Raw genomic sequence first — 25053 nt, 5'->3', positions numbered from 1 at the left:
ACATAAGCAGCTGTAAGTAACTGCTAATATGCCCGAAACTGTTCTATACTATCCTAAAACCAAGCCAGCCAAAGGACTAGTGAACTCAGGACAGTTTAAGACAGTATGCTTTAGGAGGATGCTGTGGAACAGCACTGAGGTGTGTTTGTAGCTTTTACCTCTGTCATCTAACAGAAATAGTACAGAAGCAAGTTCCTTAGAATCAAACACCTGAAGATTTAGCTGTATTTAGTCTTGAAGTGAATTAATACAGATACACTGAGGCTTTATCACTTCTGAATGTCATCATCTACACAGGAATTAAAGGTGATTTTAATTAGCCCATTTTAAATTAACGTATTTACTTATTCCAGATGAGTTTCTAATAAATGTTGTGTTGCATACAAGCCTTTAGACATATGCTTGACACTGACTGACTTCATCTGGACTCTAGTTGCTCTGGTGAAACTGTCTTAATCACTGACATATTTATTGTTGGCAAGGAGCAAGGGAAGGGAACAGAGATTCTTCTCAAGTATAGGAGAGGCATGTGAGTGAAGAATGTAACAAGAACAGCAGCAGAGTAGCTCACCTTATAAGAGATGCTACAACTTGTATCACGAAAAAGGTGCCTCACCACACAAAGAGGTTTGTGCATTCATGGCTTGGCTTGCCCATCCCCCTACAGCATTGCCATCCTTGTCCCTGAAGGACACAGAACCGTCACAATAACAAAAATAATTAATCCCTAGTCATTAATATATTTTACATGTTTCACTATAGAAATCAGGTTGAATATTTAATGGATTTTCCTGGCTGGTTTTTGCTTTAGCAAAGACAGGAGACCAGAACTAGAGCCTCCTCTTTTTCAGTTGTAAGAACAGAGATCACACCAGAAAGAATTGAAGTGCAAATAACATAATTTCTTTCCTTAAGTAAAATAGAGAATAAAGCCACAAACTACTCATTTTATTTGACTTGCATTGAATGAACCAATTTAACTCTTCTGGTGTAGGTTTGAGTTACATGTTTTATTCAGTGCCATGGACATTCCAACAGACAGATGGACAGACAAATAAGCACAACATACCCAAAAGTTCAAGACAGGACATGTATCACAATAGCTGGACTCCCTAAAACCTATTTTGTTTTACAAAGAAATCAGGCAGGATATTCTACACTCATGGGGCTTGTAACATAACTGCATGGATGTGCCTGTTGCATCCCAGTTGTGTTGTACTCCTTTTGCCTCCTATGACAAAAGAGCCAGTAGCACTGTATCTTATCATTGCCTTCCAGTATAGTCTGAGCACCTCAAAAGTCATGACTGAGGCAGGACAACCCTGGGGTAGCTGGACAAGGAAGAAAATAGAAAGGTCGAAAGTCCTTTACAAAACAGTAAAAGTCAATCATCTTAGTTTGGGCAGGCTAAGTCAATTGCCCTTGGGCAACACAAGGGAAAACTAGGAAGACTGTGTTGGTTTGTTATCCCTCTTCGTTGAGCACCAGGGCTGTGCTATTGGAGGACTGCAGAGTCAAGTTCAAAAGGGATAAAAATGTATTTAAAAAAAAACAAAAACAAACAAACAAAAAAAACCCACCAAAACCAACAACAACTTCTTGACAGGAATCTTCCATTATATTTAAAACAAAAACAACAAAGAAGAAGGACGCAGGGGAAAAAAAATCCTCCTGCTATTAGACATATCACTGATAGAGCATTTTTTTTTCATAGAATGACAGAATCATTTAGGTTGGAAAAGACACTTAAGATCATTGAGTCCAACCATAAACCTAACGCTGCCAAGTCCACCACTAAATCATGAAGATGTGGCACTTAGTGACATATCTTTTAAATACCTCTAGGGATGGTGACTCAACCACTTCCCTGGGCAGCCTGTTCCAATGCTTGATAACCCTTTGTGCTGGTTTTGACTGGGATAGAGTTAATTTTCTTCATAGTAGCTAGCATGGGGCTATGTTTTGGATTTGTGCTGAAAACAGCGTTGGCAATTCAGGGATGTTTTAGTTATTGTTGAGCTGTGCTTACACAGAGTCAAGGCCTTTTCTGCTTCTCAACCCACCCCACCAGCAAGTAGGCTGGGGGTACACAAGGAGTTGGGAGGGGACACAGCCGGGACAGCTGACCCCAGCTGACCCAAGGGATATTCCAGACCACATGACGCCATGCTCAGTATATAAAGCTGGGGAAAGAAGAAGGAAGAGGGGGATGTTTGGAGTGATGGTGTTTGTCTTCCCAAATAATTGCTACGCATGATGGAGCCCTGCTTTCCTGGAGATGGCTGAACACCTGCCTGCCGATGGGAAGTGGTGAATGAATACCTTGCTTTGCTTTGCTTGCGCACGTGACTTTTGTTTTACCTCTTAAACTGTCTTTATCTCACCCCACAAGTTTTCTTGCTTTTACCCTTCTAATTTTCTCTCCCATCCCACTGTGAGGGAGGTGAGTGAGCAACTGCATGGTGCTTAGTTGCAGGCTGGGATTAAACCACAACACCCTTTCAGTGAAGAAATTTTTCCTAATATCCAATCTAAGCCTTCCTCCCCTGGCACAACTTGAGGCCACTTCCCCTTGTCCTAGCTCTCATTCCTAACCGTTTTTTTCAGCATCATAGCAAATCATAACTCAGATAGCCAATAGTGACACCATAACATTGTTTGCAAACAGTGCAAAAAATTCATATATCAAGGTTCCTCAAGGAAACTTAATTCAGAAATGCCTTCTTTTTCCCTACTCCCAAGTCAGATGCAGTAACGTAATAGATTCCAGTATTTATGTTACAGTAGGTATGTTAGGATAAACTATTACACAGAGGTTAACAGCTGTGCTGAAACTATGCATTTTGACATGTCCTTGATATTTTTAATTCAAACTAGACAGCCAGAAAGAAATAATTACAGTAGCTAGTTTTGTCTTTAAAAAAAAAAAAAATTCACAAACTTTTATAATTAGGAGTGTCAGGGAGCAAGTTGAAGATCATTAAAAAGATTTTAGGGCAAAAAAAAATATGATCCCAGTAGAGAAACAATAATACAGATCTCTCTAACTGTTCCCTGCTGTAACAAGTGGCAGGTGAAAGTGTGGTACCCAGAACAAGTATATTAGATTTGAGTTTTGGCAGTTACTGCAACTTCCAGAGTCAATACCTTTAAAAAGCTGTTTTTCTGTTTCAGCTTCCTGGTTTTTACAAATCTTTAGCTAAAATGAAAAAAAAAAAAAAAAAAAAATGGAAGAAGAGTTTTCAGCAAGTTTCAGATCCTGTCCCTTGCTCATCTTCTGTCTTTGCTGTTCAATGCTGTTTGTATAATCCTTGGGCACACTATGTATGATATACATCAATGTTGGAAATTCGATCCGTATCATAACAGCAAGTACTAACAGGCTAATTGACCTGTGACTCCCATGGGCTTCTTTGATCACTGAAGCTGCATATATATTCTGCCATGTTTAAAGTTAACACTGAATTAATGTTTTATTGCTGTTTGATGTTTGTCTAGGTTTATGAAAACAAAATAAATTGCTCAGACAGTAAAAGTCATACAGAACTAAAAAAGCTTGTCTATGACTTGTAATACAACTTATTGAATGATTGTGGAGTTCTATTAACAGCTATGAAACTGGGGGGTTTTATGCTTTGTTTGCAATCCTTATCTCTTACCTAATGCGAGTCAGAACTCATTAATCATTAACCCATTTATTAAATGACCTCTTTATCAGAAAAGTGACTGTTTTCTCCCAGAAAAAAAAATACAACCTACCTAGCTATTGCTGTGATTAGCCAGAATTAAGTTAATGATACATCAGATGGAAAAGGTTGTACAGTGTTTTCTTCTGTGTAGCTCAAAGAGAAACCTTCCAGTCTAACTCAATCCAAAGATGAGGAAGTCATAAATACCTGTGCTTGCCACCCTCCACAACAAGAACTACTGTCTAGTTTGCACACTCTTAGTCAGGTGGGTAGCTGTCATGCTGAACTCAGGGCATGTTGGATGGCTACTCTTTTAAACTCCATTTCACACTAATGGGTCTGTGGCCACAGCTTTAAAGAGTACATGACCGAGATATTTACTGATGGTGCTATCAGGAGTGACATAGATGCTGAAGACAGGCAAACAAGTAATTAATTGCATGCAGATCCATTAACACTAAAGGACACATCCCTGGCCTGTGTCCTCAGTCAGCAAAGTGAAGAAAGTGCCTACCCACAAAATCCAAGTGAATGGATGTAACATATTGGTCATCTGTAACGGGTTAAGACCAGGAACAGCAAGGTAAAAAAAATTGCACGACTCCCCCAAGTAAATGAGCAAGACTGAGGTCAGCTACTACCAGTCACCGAAATGTTCCTTCCCTGTGTCTTGGTTTTGGCTGGGATAAAGTTGATGTTCCTTTTAGTAGCTGGTTCAGTGCGTTTTGGATTTAGTGTGAGAATAATATTGATAACACACTGATATTTCAGTTGTTGCTAAGTAGCACTTATCCTAAGTAAGTGAACTATTTATCAGTTTCCTGTGCTGTGCCAGAAAGCAGGTGCACAAGAAGCTGGGAGGGAGCACAGCCAGGACAGCTGACCCAAACTAGCCAAAGGGATATTCCATACCATAGAACATCATGCTCAGTATATAAACTGGGGGGAGTTGCCTGGGAAGGGCCAATTGCTGCTCGGGCATCAGTCAGCAGGTGCTGAGCAATTGCGTTGTGCATCACTTGTCTTTTCTTGGGTTTTTGGTTTATTTTCCTTTTTTTATATTCCTTTTCATTACTATTATTATTATATTTTACTATTATTATTGTTAGTATTACATTTTATTTTACTTTAGTTGTTAAATCGTTCTTATCTCGACCCACAAATTTTTGGGGGGTGTTTTTGATTCTCCTCCCCATCCCACTACGGGGCAGGGGAGTGAGCAAGCATCTGCATGGTGCCTAGTTGCTAACTGGTCTTAAACCACAACACCATGACATTCTGGAGGAGATAGCCAGCTTCCCTAATGTGAAAGGGAAAGCACCCTGATCTTGAACAGTTAGGGCCAACTCAAGCACTTTATGAGTCTAAGAATCTCATTCTTTAACACACTCAGAGGGCCCTGTTCAATAAATGCTGCTTTTCAGTGAGTGTCCAGCATACAAAAGGTTAACAGTGTTAGTGACTTGTTAACAACAATGTGCAATTTTCCTATCTGGAGCTTCCTTATTGTTGGAATATAGGATATTAGGGAGGAGAGGGCAGGTGGACTTGTGCTGATTAATTGAATTAACTTCCAGCTTAATTAAGATACCATTATGTACTACATATTTTATTACAGAACTATAGAATGACATGCCCTCAACAAACACGTTTCTATTATAAGATTTCCTTCGATTAGCACCAGAACAGCTAGCTTCTGAATGCAGTGTACGGCCAGACGGGACTTGCTGGGAGGAAGAAGGGAGGAAGGCAGCATGACAGATGCTGTGCCTGGCATGCTATGGGGCAATCCAGTGTGCTTCTGGCTTCAGGAAGAAAACTGAAGAACGAGTGGTTGTTCATTGTAGGACTGACTTACAGCAGAAGCCAGTGCCATGCTGCTTACTGGTCCCTCTGCCAGCCTGCTGGTAGCCTTGTGGGGCTACGACATGGACAAGGTGTTAGGGTGCTGGATGCCTCCTGACTACCAGATAATCTTAATCTAAAATCCTGACCTCACCCATAGTCCTTGACTTTATTTTGAGCACCAACAGTACCAAATGTGAAATAGACAACTACTAGAGCCTTGTGCTAAAGCTATACTAACTCCTCATCAGCAGAATTTGAACCCTTCACTGCTCCAGCTCCCCCAAAAGGTAGATGTCTAGTTTTACTGCAAGAGGGTTTCACATTCATGATTTCTGACATGGTACCAAATACATACTAAGGTCATGACTGTTTCACCATCCTCATTAGCAACATTAGCATCCTCACCACATTATGATGTCTGGAGTTCAGGAACTGCTTCCCCCTCCAAGTCTCTGTCCTCTGGGGATCATTTTTTGTTGCACCAGGTGGATGCAGGCTAGAAAAGAAGACTAGAACACAAAACCATGGTAATTGCATAGATTGCTAGAGCCTGAAACCATGAAGGAACTGAGCATCATTGCTCCCCAGCATTTAAAAACAGGGAACAAATGCTCTACCTGTGTGATTGCAGAGCAGCTACAGGCACACAGGTAGCAGACCAGGTGGCCTGAGCAACATGGGAGAGCAAATGGAGGCCTGCCAAAGCACCGTGCAATGCAGGCAAACATTAGCATGCAATAATAAATCACAAGATGGAGCTAACTGCTGCTTCCAAGCAACACAGTATGGCATCAGTTACTACATTATGAGCGAATTACACAGTGCAGACAAGACTTTTGTATTCAAAACAATTCAGTAGAGGATAAATTCCATTGTGTAGACAAGCCCTTAGACTACAGCTAGCTGGCAAAGCCAAAGAACTGTGAATCACACCCTGAACTTTTTAGTGGAGTTATTCTACAACCTTTTGACATTCAGCACATATTCCTTTCTAATTTTAGAGGTGGTAAGAAATACCTTGTTTATGTTGCAACCTGACAGCTATGCAGGTAGAAAGATGAGTTATAGAAATGTTATTCCAAAATTTTAGTTTTCCATCTAAGTACCATAAGCTTGACCCTCCACAGCCTCACATACTGTAATCATTTAGATAGGTATTCAACTAAATGCTACCCAATACTACTGGATACTCTCTTCCCATACAGATGTGAATAACTGAATGGGCAGGAAGCAGGGAAAAATCAGGGCCCTGTACACTTGAATGCCTGTGTTAGAGAACACATCGAGAATTGTTCCTACTTTCACAAGATATTTAGGATTTTATTTCATTTCAAAATACATTCCATGAGAGTTGAAAATCTGAATGTAATTATTGGTGCTGTACAGCCACCTGAAATTTAAGAATTATAATGTTCTTAAGAGTTGGTATCAGTCTTTCACCTAAGCTGTTAAGAAGCAGTAATTAACAACATGTTGGCCTGCATAAATCACAATAGCATGTCCTGTAAGAACACCAGAACTTTTACTTCAGACCTTAAATACCCCTTGCAGTGCTTATCTTTTAAACGCAGGCTGCCCAGAACACAAGAGCAACACAGAAACTGCTGAGACCACAGGAACAGATGTAGGAATAGTACGCATGCACACTTGCACATGAACCTGTTCTTCAGTAGTAGGACAAATTCATTTCAGCTGTTGATCATACACCTGCACAGACCACATCTAATACTTATTATTACATAACTGAGAATATGCACAGGAGAGAATAACTCTGAGACATATTAAGCATTAGATTTGAATGTTAATCCAGAAGGTGGGTAGGTTGGAAGCTAGAGTTCTGCACTAGCAACAGAATGCAGTATTTCTCTGCTTTTTTCTCTTCTTTTGCAGCTTCCATGACCTTAACAGTTTATTTCAGTTTGTAGTTCTGACCCGAGCCATCTCCCCTAAGGTTGCATAAAGTAAACTGCCAGGTAGGCAAAAAAAGGACAGTCAGATTTTAGCCAAACATTTGCCTAAAGAAGCTAGATTATCCAGAGTTTTGTTTTACATTATGCCTTTCACACACAGAGTAGCTATTCCATGTAGAGGCCCATCAGAAAGAGAACAGCTGCCTCCTGTAAAACCAGAGGAGCCTCCTCCAGTGTCTACTCATTGCCAACAACCCCTCAGTTGCTGTTTTTTGACTGTCACTCAAAACTCTATGTTTCTAGTATTCAGTTTTGGTTCTACTAAAAATCCACTTCAAAGAGCTATAGCTATCCCACAGACTACAATGTGGTGTAAAGATCCAAGCAAGCTCGAAATGAGAAAGCCTGTGTGAGAATCTGCCCAGACATGGCCACGTGGTGCTCAGCAGAGGATAATTTATCCTAATTCCGAGAGAAGTAAATTATCCATTGTAAGCCTTGTGCTGCTGCAGCAAGATTTCTACAAATACCCAAGTTACCTAATTTAAAGCTAGGGTGGGCATCTATAAACAATACTGAAAGCTGCACAGTCTCAGACTCAGCTGCTGTTTCCTTGGATGGATTATATATCAACAATATCTAATTGCCATAGGAAAACAGAAAGGCAGAAGAAAGCTTCCATCATTAAGTATTCAAATCCTTAACAATTCTGTGGCATACTCAAGCCAGGTCACTCCAAGAACTCACACGTGTTGAACTGAAATTTTGCTGTCAAGCCATTAAACACAAAACAGTTGTTAAACACCAAAACTGCAAGCAAGCCTCAACACTGCTGTCCTCTTGGGGAAGAAAAGTAATGATACTACTTAATGAATTTACTTTGTCTTTGAGGACTGAACTCTCCTTCTAAAGTCTGCCCACCTCAATGTAACATTTAAACACTAAAAGGACTTTCACCAAACACTTTTTCAAGAATGTAGCCTTACAATGCTACATTCGGTAACTGAGGAAGGTAATTTTTATGTAAATATGTACATCCATATGCATATATATATATATGACATACACACACACATATATTTCTAAAATGAAAGAGACTGCAGTTGCATCCATAAAGCCCAGTTGCTGCAGAAGTCAGTGACAAATGCTGCAAATGGCATGATGAAAACTGTACTGAAAAGTGAGCAACCAGCTGCATATTCATGCCAGAATTCAAGAATACCTTTGTACAAGGGTGGAGTTTGTTTCATTTTGGTTTTTTTTAAAGACACAAAGTTCTCTTGTCAGTTTGCTAAGATCTTGCAAGTTCTACTATGCATTAGAAAGGATATGTTCTCAAACACTAAACCACCACATTGCCAACTACAAGATATTTTTTCAGAATAAGATAGTGTCATCCTCACTGAAGAAAATATCAGTAACTGCTACATTTTGGGGCCATTAATACTGTAAGGTATTATGCAAGTTACTGTAATATTTGCATTTGAAGCTCTTCAGAAACTGAGTGGGATTTTCAGACGTGATTATAGTTTTCTCAACTCTGCTATCTCCAAATGAAATTAATTATACCACTAGCTTTACTTATAGCAGAACTAAATGGATGTTAAGGCTTCTTGAAAATCCTTTATAGAGCTTTTCTTGAATAAAAAATTTGCCATAATTTTGGCATTTGTTGCTGGCAATGTAGATTGTAAGAATCCCTACAGTCATTTCATTACATTATAGCTTGAAATACTCAGAAAAACAGCCTCCTGTTTTTGCTGTTCTGGTAGGGTAAGACAAATGTAGGCTTAATTTTTTTCAACAAATGTCGCATCTCTACTGGTTTGGTGACTGCAATAATCAGGTAAGAGTTAACCAAGGACTTGCATCAGCTTGAGTTACCTTTAGAAATTATAATTTCCAAATTATTCTTTGATACTTTCCTACAGCTTCTTCTTCAAAGAGATTAAAGGCATGGAGACAAACTCCTGAACAGGAAATCTTAGGCAGAAACTTTAAACAGAACTTGGAAACAGCTGAAAAGCCACAGCATGGAAAAAAGAGAGTCTGCAGAGAAGCAGATTGTAACTGGGCAGCAAGGACCTGCCTAAGCTTGCAAAGAGTAGCCAAATTTAGATAAGACTCTGTGTGTCTAAGAATTGGTTATTTTAATCTTTTTGCCTGCAAAACTCCTATGGAAAACAAATCACAAGCTGCTCTGTACAAGTGGTTCCCTGTGACTGTACATGGTGGTTCATGGCAGCTCCAGCACCAGGAACCAGAGCTATTGCTCTGACCAGTCAAAAGCAGATCAAGCAGGTCAGGGAAAAAGGGGGTCAGTCACAGACACCCACCAGGAATAAAGGGCATGCCTAGGCCTGATGCTAATGGGACATACTCAAAGAAGAGAAGAAAGGTAGTTTTACCTGATCTGCTTTACTGAAAGGCACACTCATGAACACCATGGGGCAGCAGGGGTTAATTATGTTTCATTTTTCTAATCTTTCATTTAATGCAGGATTTTACCTTTCAGATGATTCTTTATGAGAGTTCCCTTCCACAAAGTAAATCCTTCTTTTGCCATTAAATGAAGGACCATATTTCTAGTCAACCAAGATAACAGATTTTCTTACTGTCTGTTCTTCACCTAGGCAATGACCTGCAGTTACAGAAAGCTCCGACAGCAGTGGTCTTTGTCCCTGTTTTGAAGCCAACAATATCCAGATCAAGAATAAACACAGCAGGACTGGAAACCAAAGCAACCACTTGCTCAAAGCAAGTGGCACCTCACTGGTGGAAGCTCCCATTACCCTACACCAAGCACTCCTTCTAGATATGTAGCCTGCTGCTAGGGGTGAAACACAAAATAATAGTATTAGAGAGCTGGGGTCTCTTAGTCATTTGAAGTGTTTATCATCACTACCTGAAATTTTACACAGCAGTGAAGTGGAAGGCAACAAAGAACATTGAACCATTTGCACTCTTGTCTCCCTTTCCATCAATCACAAGTTTGGATTGATAACTTGACAGTTCCAAGTATCTTGTTACAAGCAAGAGCTGTGGGTGTTCATCGTTGCTGGGAATGAGGCAAGTTTTAATGTCTTCAGTTCAAGATCATCACCTTTCAAATATTTGAGAAGGGAATTCAGTCCAGTGTGTAACACAGCTAATGCAAGGCAGGCAAATCCAAGAGATGTGGTGTTTTATTCCCATACCCATGCAACTGAATTAACAGAACTTGAGAGAGACTGCCACGCAGCTAGTAAAGACACAAACAAGGAAGATGTCCATAGTCCAAAGGACTAATTAAGGTCTTCTCTGGTTAATAAGAGAATGACATGAAGACAGGGAAATGTACAAATATAGCATTTAAAGATATGTTATATATATATTCATAACATGAATGATTGCTTCTAGTGCATAATACTACATACAAAAAGCCAAAATACCATTTTGTGCTATAAGGAAACAACACCTTGGATTCATGCTGCTGGAACTTACTGCTGCTGTGTGGCCACCACTGTATCAAATGTGATTTACTCTCTCCCATACTGTCTCTAGGAGTCCTCCCTGAGAGGAGGGCAAATAGCAACTGGAGTCCTTGCAGTGCCGGAACTGGTCACCGGAACAAAGCAGTTAGCAAGGGACAAATCCCAGCAGGACCCACCAGCAAAGAGGAATGCTTCATGCTGGGGTGTGGTCAGCATGGCCTGCAAGCCACCTCCACTATCTGCTACTGAAGCACTGGTTGGTGGGAGTGAAGGAAAACAGACCAGCAGCCTAAAGAATTCCTCTGGAGGGAGACAGGAAGGAATAATCTGCAGTTTTTCAAAAGCAGGTCTGTTCCTATAACAGCAGCTGGACTGCGACAAAGAGGTATCTGCCAATGTACAACAACATTTACCTTTTGCATTTTCCACAAATTGTTTGGGGTTTCTAAAAATTAGTCTAACATCAATCTAGACATTCTTCCTATATAATTATGGAAAACTTAAGGGAAAGGAGAAGATGATCAGAATGTATTTATTTAAATTAATATATAAGTAAGAAAAAATAAAAACTATTGCCTGAAATCCTTTTTCTTAAATTAAAAAAGCTCCCAAGATGTAAAACCATTTAACAGTAGTTTAATCTTAGCCTGGAAGGATAGTGCCCTCTGGTGATAAAAATGCCCTGTTATTTGAAAGTATGAAGTTAATCTCTTGGTTTTTCTTATGACACTTCTAAGCAGCTGCACTAGACTACTTAATTTCCAAAGCACTGTTTTTGACATATGCTTAATTAAGAAGCTTTTATTTGTAGCAAAGATATCTGATTATGTGTGATTGCAAAAATCTAATAAATTAACATTTTATTACCTGATGCAAATAGCTGCTGACTGATTCTGCTGCTCTGCAAATTCTCAGTATTCATTATGGTTCACAAGAATTTTATAGAGGCAAGAGTTACATATTTTATGATTGTGCCTTTTGAGAATAAACAGAGGTATAACATTCAGTCATTGACCTGCTCTAGTTCCCAATAAGTTCATCTAGTTAACTACAGGAAAGAAAATAAGGATGATATGTTCATATTTGATCCTATTTACAAAAAAGATTCTACCTTGCTAACGTGTTCCACTGAAAAATCTCACTAATTCATTCAAGTACAAGTAAATAAGTAAATCTGGGGGTGGGTGGGGGAAAAGTAAATGTTCAAAAATTGAGGAATCTTGCCAAGAAGTACTGAAATAATGAACTGTGAAAAGGACTGAGATACTGATTATATTACCCACATCACAATACTAACTGGTATTACTCGGAGATACACCTCCTAGATAAATATGTAGAACATAACTAAATATTGTGTAATTACTGGAATCTTTATTTCACCTCATACCATAGTTTATTGTTCTCTAAAATATCTAGTTTGCTTCAAATACCGCTGCTACAAATCTACATACCTCAAACAGGAAGAAAAAAAAAAGGGGGGGGGGGGGTCGGGTGAGGATGCTGAGAGAAGTTAATTCCTTCAGGCAGTGGGACAGATACCTTAACTAGAAACACACAGCATCAGAGAGTAAAATAATGTATATTTCTGACCAAAGTCAATAGATGTAACAGAAACACTCATTTTTATTCACCCCTGACAGAGGACTACAGGGGCCAAAAGGGAGAGAGCAGCAGGGACCTGACTCAGTTTCTCTCTGTAGAGGTTCCTGCATTTACCTGCCATCCCTTATATTGCTACATCTTACTTTCAAATTATGGCAATATTAGAAAAGCGTGTGGTAACTGGGATATATTTACTATCTTTGCTAGGTTGCAGGGGGAAGTTTAGCAGAATTCTGCATAAACCTTGTTGAACTTTCCATATTAGCCTTTTCTACCAAGATGACAAGGTTTTGTGGCCAGTTTTTGTTTTATTAGCAACCAACATATTTACAAATATCAGCAAAACTTATGTAACCTTTTCCTAAGGCTGAAGAGTAAAAACATTAGAGAAAGAGAGAATGCACAAGGGGAAAGAAGCTGGTGAAATTCTTCATACTGAGTTGATATCTTCAGTTTATAAAGATATTCGTAATGTCAAGGGTCGCAGATCCTAGTGCCACAGGAGCATCTGCTGAGAAGGCTGGTAACAAAAACACCTTCTGAACTCCTTATACTAAGAAGCAGCAACAGGTAAGACAATTGTGTGAATGCTGATGTGAACCTGCCTGCACTCACGAAGAGGGAAGCTGAGAGATGGAGAAATCCCATAGTCTGTGCCCAATATGACATTTCTAATCACTAGCCATGTCTCACACTGAATTTTTCCAGGCATTCAGACTGCAATTCATTAGAGATTTTTTTGTTAATGTTTTTCCATAGCTGTGTGCCCAGAACAAGAACTCTCCTCGAGGAGGAGATTAAAGTAGGCTAATTCTGCCTTGGAAAAGGGTGGAAGCGTGACAGTGAATAACAGGAAAGCCCTGGAGAGCTGAAGCACGCTGCCGTGGCAATTGGAGGAAGCATTATCCACCTTCCCACACATTGCAGCAACAGCAGCAGTTGCCCTTAGACTGTTCAAGGACTACGCACTGCCCATACCAGATATTTTTGCTATCCCACATGGCCTAGTGACCCAGACAATTCCCTGTGCCTATACAGTATCACTGTTGCTGGTAGTGTAGCAGCATGCATCATAATAATAATGCAATAAATTGTCTAGAATGCCCCTAAAAACATGATACATTCAAGGTTTTAAGTAGTTCCCCTCACAGCAACACTTGAGAAATAAAGGACAACAGCAACTGACCACTGAAATGAAAGAAGGTACAGTTTCAATTCCCTTTTCCAGTATAGGTCTATCCAAATATTTGAGCAGAAGAACCTCACAGTATCTATCTGTCCTACTGCCTTTTAACAGCTCTGTGTTTTACAACAGATTTAGTTTTGAGAATTTGAAGATAGAGATAGCAAGAAAGCCAATTTTATCTGAATCTACACTAGTGAACAAGTTTAAAGTAGCACTCACGTTCTATTTACAGTTTATACAAAATTAAATTCTTATTATTGAGTTAGATGGTTTTCTGTACATTCCCTTTCAAAATTTAAGCAGTAATTATGTGCGGGAAGAGTACATAAAATGTAGTTTAAAAGTTGCAAATTAAGTTGCCAATAGAAATGTTTCTGTTCTCACCAGAGCAGAAAATTATTTAAGTGAAATCTGCTTCCATTTAACCAGTACTTCTTAAAAATGATCTTTGCAAAGCAAGACCCAGTTCTGCAAATTAGTCTACATTTTCCACTCTCTTAGTTTTTTGCACTTGTTTTCTACAAAAAATAGTTGGGTCAGATGTTTATTATGTTGAGCAGTCAGGATCATAATGTTAAAAGCTTTAGCTATGCATTTAAATTTTCCATGAGCATTTGACGTTACCAAAACCTGTCAATGTTAAAAAGATCAGGTATAAATTACTGTCTTTCTCATTTAAATACCAGCATGAACAAGAAGTAAAAGTATTTGACATTAAAATCAAATCAGCAAGATCATGTAATATGCTGCAGAGCTACCTTAAAACTTTATGTTGTCCACCAGTCATTTTGCTATAGAGGGAGCTGCTTGGTACACTGCACTTCTGAAATTAAGACATTTGCTTGCATGTGCAGGTCTTCATTTTGGAGTACTTTGGGCATGTGGAAGAGCAGCCATTGCCAGAATCAAGCTAGCTACTCCTAGGAAAAGTAACCATCTTCCCTTCCTCCCCCATTCTCAGTAGTAGAAACAAAATAAGCTCTGTGTGGCTTGGCTCATATCCTTGCTCCTTTTCCCACAGCAAGAGTTAGGGTTAGATCAGGCTTCAGCTTTCATGTAAGACAATTCAGTTTTGATATAGTGCTATAAAGTCTTCCACTGAGCCTGTTATTGCTACTACCCAACTTCCTTTCCCAGTTTCTAATTATTCATTGGCCCTTGTATATGCTAAACAGCTAATAGTGAAATGTTATCAACTCAAAAAGAGCAGGTCCCCAAAATTAAGACTTAAGAGTGAAAAAGAGAACAAAGTTCATATACCTTGATCCCGCAACGCAGAGAGCAAACATACCCAAGAGTTATTAACACTTTAAGTAGCATCATTGTATATTTTATGAAGGAATTCTTTGAAATGAGGCTTTGAAGGGGAAGAAAAGTACTGTCAGTAAATAGCTGAGGATACAAATAAAGGGTGCTCATATAGACAAGCTTCATTATATGTGAACTAAGCTTTTGCAAGATTAGGAAAAAAAGAACAGAGGAGTACCATACTTGAAGCAGTCCAAGAAGTTTGCTTTGAAAGAGGTACATCACTGGCAGGGTTGTTTTTAGTTATTATTGTTCTATGTGTCACATCATTGTCATCATCATCATTACTATTATTATTCCACTAAGGATAACATCTGAATGCAAATCACCATCTTTCTGAATCCAAATCCACATAAATAATGGCAAGAGTTGCCTCTGATTTCACCCATCGAAAGAAAAATGGCATGAGAGGTTGTAAGATCTGTTTAAGTACTAAGCTTCCAATTGACAAGATAGAATAAGATACAAAGGAGCCTGGTAATGGGTCAACTATCAGTTAAAACATGGAACTTCTGAAAATAGAGGGGAAAAAAGATAATAACAGGTTAAAATACTTAGAAGACTGCAATGTATGCTGTGTTCTTAAATATTTTATTATCTATCACTGCTCCTACAAAACATGCGGATGAAGGGGATATTGATTTTTTTTTTTCCTCCCATTGAAATCCATTTATAGAACAGCTCTGTTTCTGTTCATATTTGGTACCCTATTTAATATTCTTAGTTCGACCCCTGTGATTTACTGTGTCTCAGCATACCAAAGATTTCAGTAATATAGGACACTCATTTGGACATGAATAAGATTATTCCTGGGAAAACTGAAGGCTGGAAATTATCACAGAATTATAGTCTGTCTGATGTGTTGGTTTAAAAATTATAACTAGCTGCTACATAGTATGACTCAATAGCAAAGGAGATCAATGAAGAACTTTCTTCTTAAAAAGTTGTTTTGTTGATTTGAAGGGGGAGGATAGGGAAGGAACTGCAGTCAAATTGTAACAAAATATTCCTCTGGGGTAGTCTCTAAGGGTGCCATAGGATGCTAATAATAATTCTGGAAGATCAAGAAGTTTTGAAATATTTATAAGCTCTACTTTAGAAAGCTTAGCTGATGCCTCAAACTTTTAGCAGACTCTAAATAGCACCTGTCAAGTCAAGCATAATAGAGCAGAAAATGCCAGTGCTGTAAACACACAGTATTAGTGGTGGGCAGTGTGAGCCTCCAGAACATCACAGAGGAGAATCAAGTGAACAAGGCTTCTTTCTGTGCTGGTTTTGGCTGGGATAGAGTTAATTTTCTTCATAGTAGCTAGCATGGGGCTATGTTTTGGATTTGTGCTGAAAACAGCGTTGGTAATTCAGGGATGTTTTAGTTATTGTTGAGCTGTGCTTACACAGAGTCAAGGCCTTTTCTGCTTCTCAACCCACCCCACCAGCGAGTAGGCTGCGAGTACACAAGGAGTTGGGAGGGGACACAGCCAGGACAGCTGACCCCAGCTGACCCAAGGGATATTCCAGACCACATGACGTCATGCTCAGTATATAAAGCTGGGGAAAGAAGAAGGAAGGGGGTTGACGTTCGGAGTGATGGTGTTTGTCTTCCCAAATAATCGCTACGCATGATGGAGCCCTGCTTTCCTGGAGATGGCTGAACACCTGCCGATGGGAAGTGGTGAATGAATTCCTTGCTTTGCTTTGCTTGCGCACGTGACTTTTGTTTTACCTCTTAAACTGTCTTTATCTCAGCCCACGAGTTTTCTCACTTTTACCCCTCTAATTCTCTCTCCCATTCCACTGTGAGGGAGGTAAGTGAGTGGCTGCATGGTGCTTAGTTGCAGGCTGAGGTTAAACCATAACAGTTTCCTAAGTAGGAATTGCACATGTGAAGAGGGCACCTAGAGATTTATGCCCAAAGTGTAGCTAAATAAAAAGAGTAAATAAGCAGTTTGCAAATGTCATGGTTTAAGCCCAGCCAGCAACTAAACACCACGCAGCCGCTCACTCACTCCCCCCCACCCAGTGGGATGGGGGAGAAAATCGGGAAAAAGAAGTAAAACCCATGGGTTGAGGTAAGAACGGTTTAATAGAACAGAAAAGAAGAAACTAATAATGATAATACTAATAAAATGACAAGAGCAATAATAAAAGGATTGGAATGTACAAATGATGCGCAGTGCAATTGCTCACCACCTGCTGATCGACACCCAGCTAGTCCCTGAGTCGTGTTCCCCCCCCCACTCCCCCCAGTTCCTATACTAGACATGACGTCCCATGGTATGGAATACCCCGTTGGCCAATTTGGGTCAGGTGCCCTGGCTGTGTCCTGTGCCAACTTCTTGTGCCCCTCCAGCTTTCTCACTGGCTGGGCATCAGAAGCTGAAAAATCCTTGACTTTAGTCTAAACACTACTGAGCAACAACTGAAAACATCAGCATTATCAACATACTTCATATACTGAACTCAAAACATAGCACTGGACCAGCTACTAGGAAGACAGTTAACTCTATCCCAGCTGAAACCAGGACACCACAAGTAGGAGACATAATGGATTGTGACTAATTTTTAGGTGCTCTCTGAATATTCCGCTAATTCCTTTCTGGTTTGTTTGACCTTTATGAGTTTTGTCTGGTTTGGTCTTCAAAGAGATCAAGTGTTGCAAGACCCAGTACTGCAAAGTCTCCTAACTGATCCCAGAGAAGCACATTAGGTTGTGTGGCCCAGAAGAAGATGACATAGGATGGAGGATAGGAATAAAGCAAGGAATGATATTAGATGAAATTGTCAGGGTACCCAACAGCTCAGGACAGAGTTGGGACAGCATGATGTGGGAGCAGCAAAAGAAGCGTGAACAACTCAGAAAGGAAGAAAAAAAATGTATTTTTAATTAAAACTAATTACTAATGTAATTAACATTTTTCTCCACAAATGGAGAAGTTGTTCTTGGATGAAATTGCTTCTTTGGGACTACGAGACTTGTTTTCTTTTTCCAGTGCCTGGCGTACAACTTACTTTAGCCCTCTGTTTCAATTTTCAAATCTGTAGAATCAAAAGAAGGAAATTTCACTTCCTCCACCACACAAAGTGTTGAAAGGCATTTAGATAGCAAATGTTATTAAGTCAGTATGCTTCACCTCCAGATTACCACCAGCAACCCACTGCCTCACTACCTTGCACAGCATCCAGGCAAATACATTAACCTGGATCAGAATGATTACACACCATCGTCATTCCAGTCTGGAGGTTTTTCGTGCCAGTTTTGCATGGTTAAGTAACCATGCTTGAGGGTAACAACAGGCTCAGTTGTTGAGGGTTTATTAAACTTCATCTTATTTAGTATACCTGGCATCAACATTAAGTCACTTATATCTATGTTGGTTTTTAAATACCATTGAAGATTATCAGATCTTTATATTGGATAATTTTGCTAAGTTTAGCTAGGGTGCTGTGCAGTTTGCATGTACTTCTGTAACCATTGCTGTAACACTAGTCAACAATAGTGTCAAATATACTGTTTAAGGGACATCACATAAGCAAAACTAATTACTCATCGTTTTACAGCAATATGTGAATCTTATATCAACTACAGCAGAAAACATTAAACATTTTTAAAGGTTAAATACTGCCCCAAGCAATTCTGTAGAAACTATAATTATGAATAATTTAAATTAAAATTAATGTTTAATTATTTCTGCCAGTGAAACAGCAAGAAACTTATGCCAGCCTGTCTTTCTTCCCTGAAACTGTTTCATAATAGACTACCAATATTTACAAATTTGCTTGTCATAAAAAGAGCATATGAGCACTGATTTAATTGCTGAGAGACAGTATGTTCACATATGCTCTGGACCAAATCTGAGCTGTTTTTCAACAGAGACTGTCACCACCAGTTTTCCATAGCATCCACACATGCAAAACGACAAAGTCTACTCTTCTTAATATAAGGCCAATGGAAATTTTTTCTCCAGAGGCCTCACATTCACTTAAGCTCCCATAGTTTCATTAACCAGCTCAGTATTCATTTTTCTGTTCACATTTCTCCCTTGAACTCATCTGAAATGCCCTGTAGGTAAGATGAACAGAAATGCCACCGACAAGGCTGCAGCAGAGCCTGGGTGACTGCCAGAAAGCTCTCATAGGAAGGGGAGAAGGCCACAGGCCAGCACAGCACAAAGTTAATTGATAGCTCAGAAACGCAGCTCTCATCACAGACAAAGGAACAGACAGATTTCTACCCACCTCAGCAGAAATAGAAGAGACGAAGGAAGGAAAGCCCTCTGCATCTATATAGAAGGCTACAATGGCTCTCCTGCTGTCCTTTTTCAGCAGTCCACAAAGTCAGGTATTTAACTGAAGTTCCTCAAGTTAATCACAGCTGGGAAAGCAGAAACAGGACTAGAGAAAGCACGTGAACAGACACTATGAAGTACTGCATGTGTTAACACAAGAGAAACTGCTCCACACTATGTAACGTGCCATCAGATTGTTTCTCTTGGATGTGTTAGATGATATACACAGTAGACAAGCAAGGGAATGAGAGACTGAGCATCTTCACACATTAGATGAGCCACAATTTGGCTTTTGATGAGGAAAAACAAAACTCTTCACAAGTGTTACATGTTTTCCTTGATTATTTTTCATGTTGCTTTCTTGTCTGTGAAAGCTAGTGAAGAATTTTATTGCTTTGAATTCCATTCCTTTTTCAGCTCGACAACAGCTTTTACTATCAGATACTCTTTTTAAGAGGTTATTTCTACTTTGCACTGCAAATTTCACTAAACAAAAGAAATCCTAAGTATGTTCTTGTAGGCGCCTACTTGTCTTTACAGCACTAATTGAGAGTATATGCATAGAACCAGCACAGAAAAACAGTTTACTTTTATAAAAAGACATGTTGCTATAATCTTGCAAATATTGAAACTCTCCCTCCATAAATGATTCTCAGTGGCTGTGCAGAAAGACACAGATTACCAGGAAAACATCAGAAAGTTCTCTGCACGGAGACGTGCAAAGTCATTGCTCATCTCCTGCTTTCATAGCTGCTCAGCAGATGCCTAGCCTGGGGCACTAGGCTGCTATTCTTCAGCTGTAGGAAGCACATGCAGAGAGGACCTGCTACTGAAACAATCAAAAAGCACTTTTCAGACCTAGCCACACTAGTTCTACCTGGTGACATGTATTTGCTTGCTTCAAACCTGTCCCTCCCTCTTACTACCCTTTATGCAGTTTGCTTCCTTATACCCTGTCTCCCCCATGTTCCTCCCCCCGGCCCCAACTTTGGCACAGCAGACCACTTACCTTGTGAGTAACCTGGTTTTTTATTGTGTGTTTTGTAAGTGAGCAAATACCCTCCCTCCACATTCAGGAAATGAATTTGATGCTTGTGTCATAGCCTCCCTCTTGCTCTGTCATATCAGGATGGTCTGACCTCAGCAGCAGTATCTGGCTATGTCCAGGATTTGGGGGACCAAGCAAGTAAGCTACATTGTCCAGTCTTAGCAGTAAGTATTCCTTGCCTCAGTGACAAGCAAATGTACCTGCCTATATTTGCTGAGAGCTGATGCAAAAACCCAGCCTGCTGAAGTTATCAGAAGTATTAGAGAGCAGGTAGCTATTCTTTCCTCCCTCCTGATCCCATAGCCCATTTTCCACCCCTTCCCAACAGCCTAGATCTGTAAAAAGAGCAAGCAAGGTCATTCAGTGGTTTGGGCACCCTTTGCTCTTGCAAGAGGTGTTTCCCCATCTGTTCTGTAAAGAAAGGAGAGAGACCAGATGTATGTCCTGCCCAACCCATCTGCGCTGCAGGTCTGGGTGTAACAGTTCCAGGCATAACAGTTCCAAGCTGAAGGAGGCTCAACTTTCTTCTCTCCCACCCACATGCTTTCTTGAAATGTAAATTTCCCCATGTATTTGGGCTCCAAGAATAGGGACATAATGCAAATATTGGTTTGTAAGCACAAAAGATACAAGCTTCCTAGCATACAGCTCAAGTTTTCAGGAAGCACACAGAAAGGTGCATGCAGATCAGCTTTGCATATTTTCTAAGATATTTCTGCTGTTTCCTTATAGGATAAAACGCACAAGAATGTAGATAGTTAGAAAATACACTACCTGACTATAGCATCCTCCCACCCTGCCCACCTTAACCTGGAAGATGTAATGGCATCTGTGACAGCAATATTTAGAAAGACAGAATTCCCTTCTATCACTACATCTATGAACTAGGACAGGTTTGTTTTGGTGGCTGGTTTGGTTTGGCGGCTGGTTTGGGGTTTTTTTTCCATCTTCCTTCATTTTCTTTCACTTCAATTCATTAAGTGGAGATTAACTGAATCACCAAAAGCCACCTCTGACCATTATCTCCTGGGAGGGAGAGTCTGTAAGAATACAGCAAGTTGAGTGATATCTTCTCTGTTCCCAAGTCAGAGATTGTAGCATTGCATTTAATAGAATCTGAGAAATCTTTCTAATGTTAATTTGCACAATTGCTCTTCCCTCTCTTCATTTCCGGAGTCCTGTGGAAAATCTTGCTGAGATATCATATGCAAAAATTCTACTTTGCTATTATTCATTTAAACCTGCTGCTGGATAGTCCTTATAGTCAGCAGTGGATGATTATTGCTTATACATCTTCATAAGATTCAAAATTTTATATCCCTTTCCTGTATCTACCTCCTCTCTCTTCTACACTGAAGACCTCTACGCTGTTTAAATCTTTCTCATGAGAAGAGGCGACACGAACTGTGTGATGGATGAGATACAGTTTTAGAAAACAGCATGATCATAACCTGAGATTTTCACATTTGCTTCTTTCCTACTATTCCCTAGTACTTTTATTGTTATTATTATTTTGTTATCATGAAGCCCTGAACTGTTTCTTCATAGGGCAAAGAATAGTGATGCCATGAGATTTCCTGGGTAGTAATAGACAGCTGAAAGCTCCTGACCCATCTACAGAAAGTGATAATAACACAAAACCTGAGACTTCTGACAGTCAGCTTTCACCTGACTGTTTTGAAAATTTTGTGTCATTGGTAAAGTTTGCCACATCACTGCTCAGCTTTCAGGATTATATATGAGCACAATGAAATTATTATGTCCATGCACTGATCTTTCCTAGGTTCTACTTGTATTCTCCTCTACATTGTTAAACATGTCTCTATTTCTCCCTTTTCCTTCCTCTTTATTAATTTCTTCCTTTAAGGCTCTTAAATAATCTAAAGATACCATAGGACAAAAGGGAAAGTTTTCTCACAGATTAAGAGCTGGCTAAGGAACAGGCTAAGAAGGACTGGAATAAATGGCTGGAGCTTTCTGCTGCAAGTATCTGGATGTCTTCTGAGTACTGGGCTTTCAGAAGTTCACTTTCTTAGTTGTAGCCCTTCCCTCAAAAGTATGCCCAAACACTTCAACCCACCCAAACCTTCTGTAGTGCTTCCTTCCTTATTCTTTCTGTGAGCACTCTTTAAGTGCCTCTTCTGTTAATTTCCTCTCATGTTTTTTCCCCTAGCTGCTGATATTTTTCTACCCTTTTTGTCTTTTTCCTCCCCTCCTGAAATGCAGAGCAGTCATTTCCTTTACATTTCCATTACCAATCATAATGGAATAATAATCAAGACTAAATTATCTCTATTGCCCTGCCTGATGAGTACACACTTGAACCATTGTTATTCAGGGGAAGCATATTCACAGTACAGCAATTTTCATAGCAACAACTATATAATAACAAAGACGTTCATAGGAGAGCAGTTTCCTTTTATTTTTGTTTAAAAAATTATTTGTTTACTTCTACCTAACCCTATTATGTCATGCTCTGTCATTGATCTTTTTAGGAACCACTGGAATATAATAATAAGTAATCTGGAGTATCTGTTCAACTCACAACTGAAAATCCTAAAACAGACATTGAAAGAAAGTTGTCTTCTGTAGCACACTAACATCAAATTTCTGCTTCACAGCAAAGAGGAATATAACAGAAAGGATAATTTGTAGCAGTCAATAACATTCAACCAGAACATATCAAGACAGCTATAAAGGTCTCAGGAAGCCCTGAAGCAGTTTTTTAATAATACAATTTTCACAGTTTGGAATAGAATAACTACATTTTACTTGGAATATTCCTCACAGATTTGCAATTCATGAGACACTAAACACCTTAACTGACACCACACACTTCTGTTCTAGCATGTTTGTTCCCATAGCCTCACGGTTTCCAAGTGAAGGTCCTGTTTTCAGTGCTGATAAGCTTCCTGAGCTCTAAGAGTCTGGACTAAAATTTCCTGTACCAAGTGTGTGCCTTGGAATAGTGTATGGAAATTTTCAATTAAAACCATTCCTTCATTCTGAGAATGAACTAGTAGAGAAAAAGTAGTGCCCCATTTAACTCAAATGCTTTCCTCCATTTTGCTGAAAAAAATGCTAGCCCTTGCCTTGAAGAAAAAATGTCTCCAGAAGATGTTCCTCTGTTTTACAGTTGAACATTTTGCCATAAAAATCTGCCAACTACACAACTCTTGTGCATCAGCATGTGCCATCTGCACAGAGCAAAATGCCATCCCTTTGAAGGAAGTAAGCCTCTTGGAAATGGGAGAACTGTACTCTTCCAGCAGCTTGTATTCCAACTAATAGGAGTTGCTGTGGTGTCTAGCATGAAAAATAAGAGAAAATAAGGCTTCTTATGGCTGATATCCAGGTTGTAGTAAGGGTACATATGACCAGTTTGATTAAATCTGGATTAAATTAAGAAATATTAATTATATGAACAAGAGAAGTGGAACTGAGAAAAATATGGAGGAATGATGAAACAGAGGTACTGTCTTCGCTTAATTATACACCCACTGTCCCAGGCCCAACAATTGGTGGATCAGGGATTTTCTACACCAGAGATGGTTTCTATGCATATTGTAACTCTACAAACTCCTCTTCCAATAAATTGTCTCATATCTCCTTAAAAAACAATGTGTCCTTGAAAGCCTCCAGGTCCACGTGAAGAATAACAGCTATTCCAGCAAGTTTTCAGTTCTAGACATGTGTCCAAGATTATGGATGCAGCTCAAAGTTTCCAGTATGGTAATGCATGACAGATTTTCTTTTAATTTTAATCTAGGAAAGCACAAGGCCATTCTGTCAGCAGAACGCTAAGACTGTAACATCAAATAAACAGGTCTCAAAAAAATGCGAGCATTCATACTTTCAATGCAGCAGAAGTTCATTGCCTCCTCCATCCACACATAGCCCTTTTAAATCTGAGTTCACTACAAATGATGAAGCATGATAAATGTGTTATGGTTGTCTGCAGAACTTCTCTCTGTCCCTTTTTTTTTTTTTTTAACAGAAACTGAAAAATGCACACTGAATACAGTAAGTGTGCTCACAAAGAGATAAATCAGTTCTACACTTAAAGTAATTCAGCTTCTGAAGTGTCTATCCCTGCCTCTGTCACAGATAATCCAGGCAAACCTTAAGCTGCTGAAGTCAAAGTATTCTTCCTCATTGTCCAAGTGCCTGATTTCAGACAAATGTATCAAAGTTTTCAGAAGAACTGTGTGCTCCAAACTGAAGTTAATAGAATATATGTTGTCATGTGTCATGCACATTAGGAAGCCCAAGGCAAAATAAATTCTGCATATCTCATGCTGGGTATCTCTGCTAACAGATATTAGATTGTAATCAAAATTTCCTATGAAGGTAAAAAAAAAACACAAACAACTCACCCTATAGTATTCACAATACTGAAGATTTTCCTGAAATTGCTGATTGTCAACAGAAATTAAAAACCTTACTCTAGGTTTACACAAAAATCTTGTTTCATATCTGGTTCATCTTGTATCACTGTCAGCTGCCTTGGACCTTCTATCTTCGGTGTTTTCACAATCCTACTAGGGGCCCTTAAGTGAACAACTGCTGTCCCTGGTGCAGTCTCTCTTATTGCGCACTGCAGGAAATTGACTCCCACTACAAAATTGCCATAGACTTTGATGGGAACCAGAATAAGTGCATATAGGTTAGCATGTTCAGATGCACTGAAAATGGTAAGGATA

Source organism: Buteo buteo, chromosome 6 (assembly GCF_964188355.1).
Source record: "Buteo buteo chromosome 6, bButBut1.hap1.1, whole genome shotgun sequence".
Taxonomy (NCBI): Eukaryota; Metazoa; Chordata; class Aves; order Accipitriformes; family Accipitridae; genus Buteo; species Buteo buteo.
The sequence above is the reverse complement of the archived record's forward strand: the minus strand, read 5'-3'. Positions refer to the sequence as shown.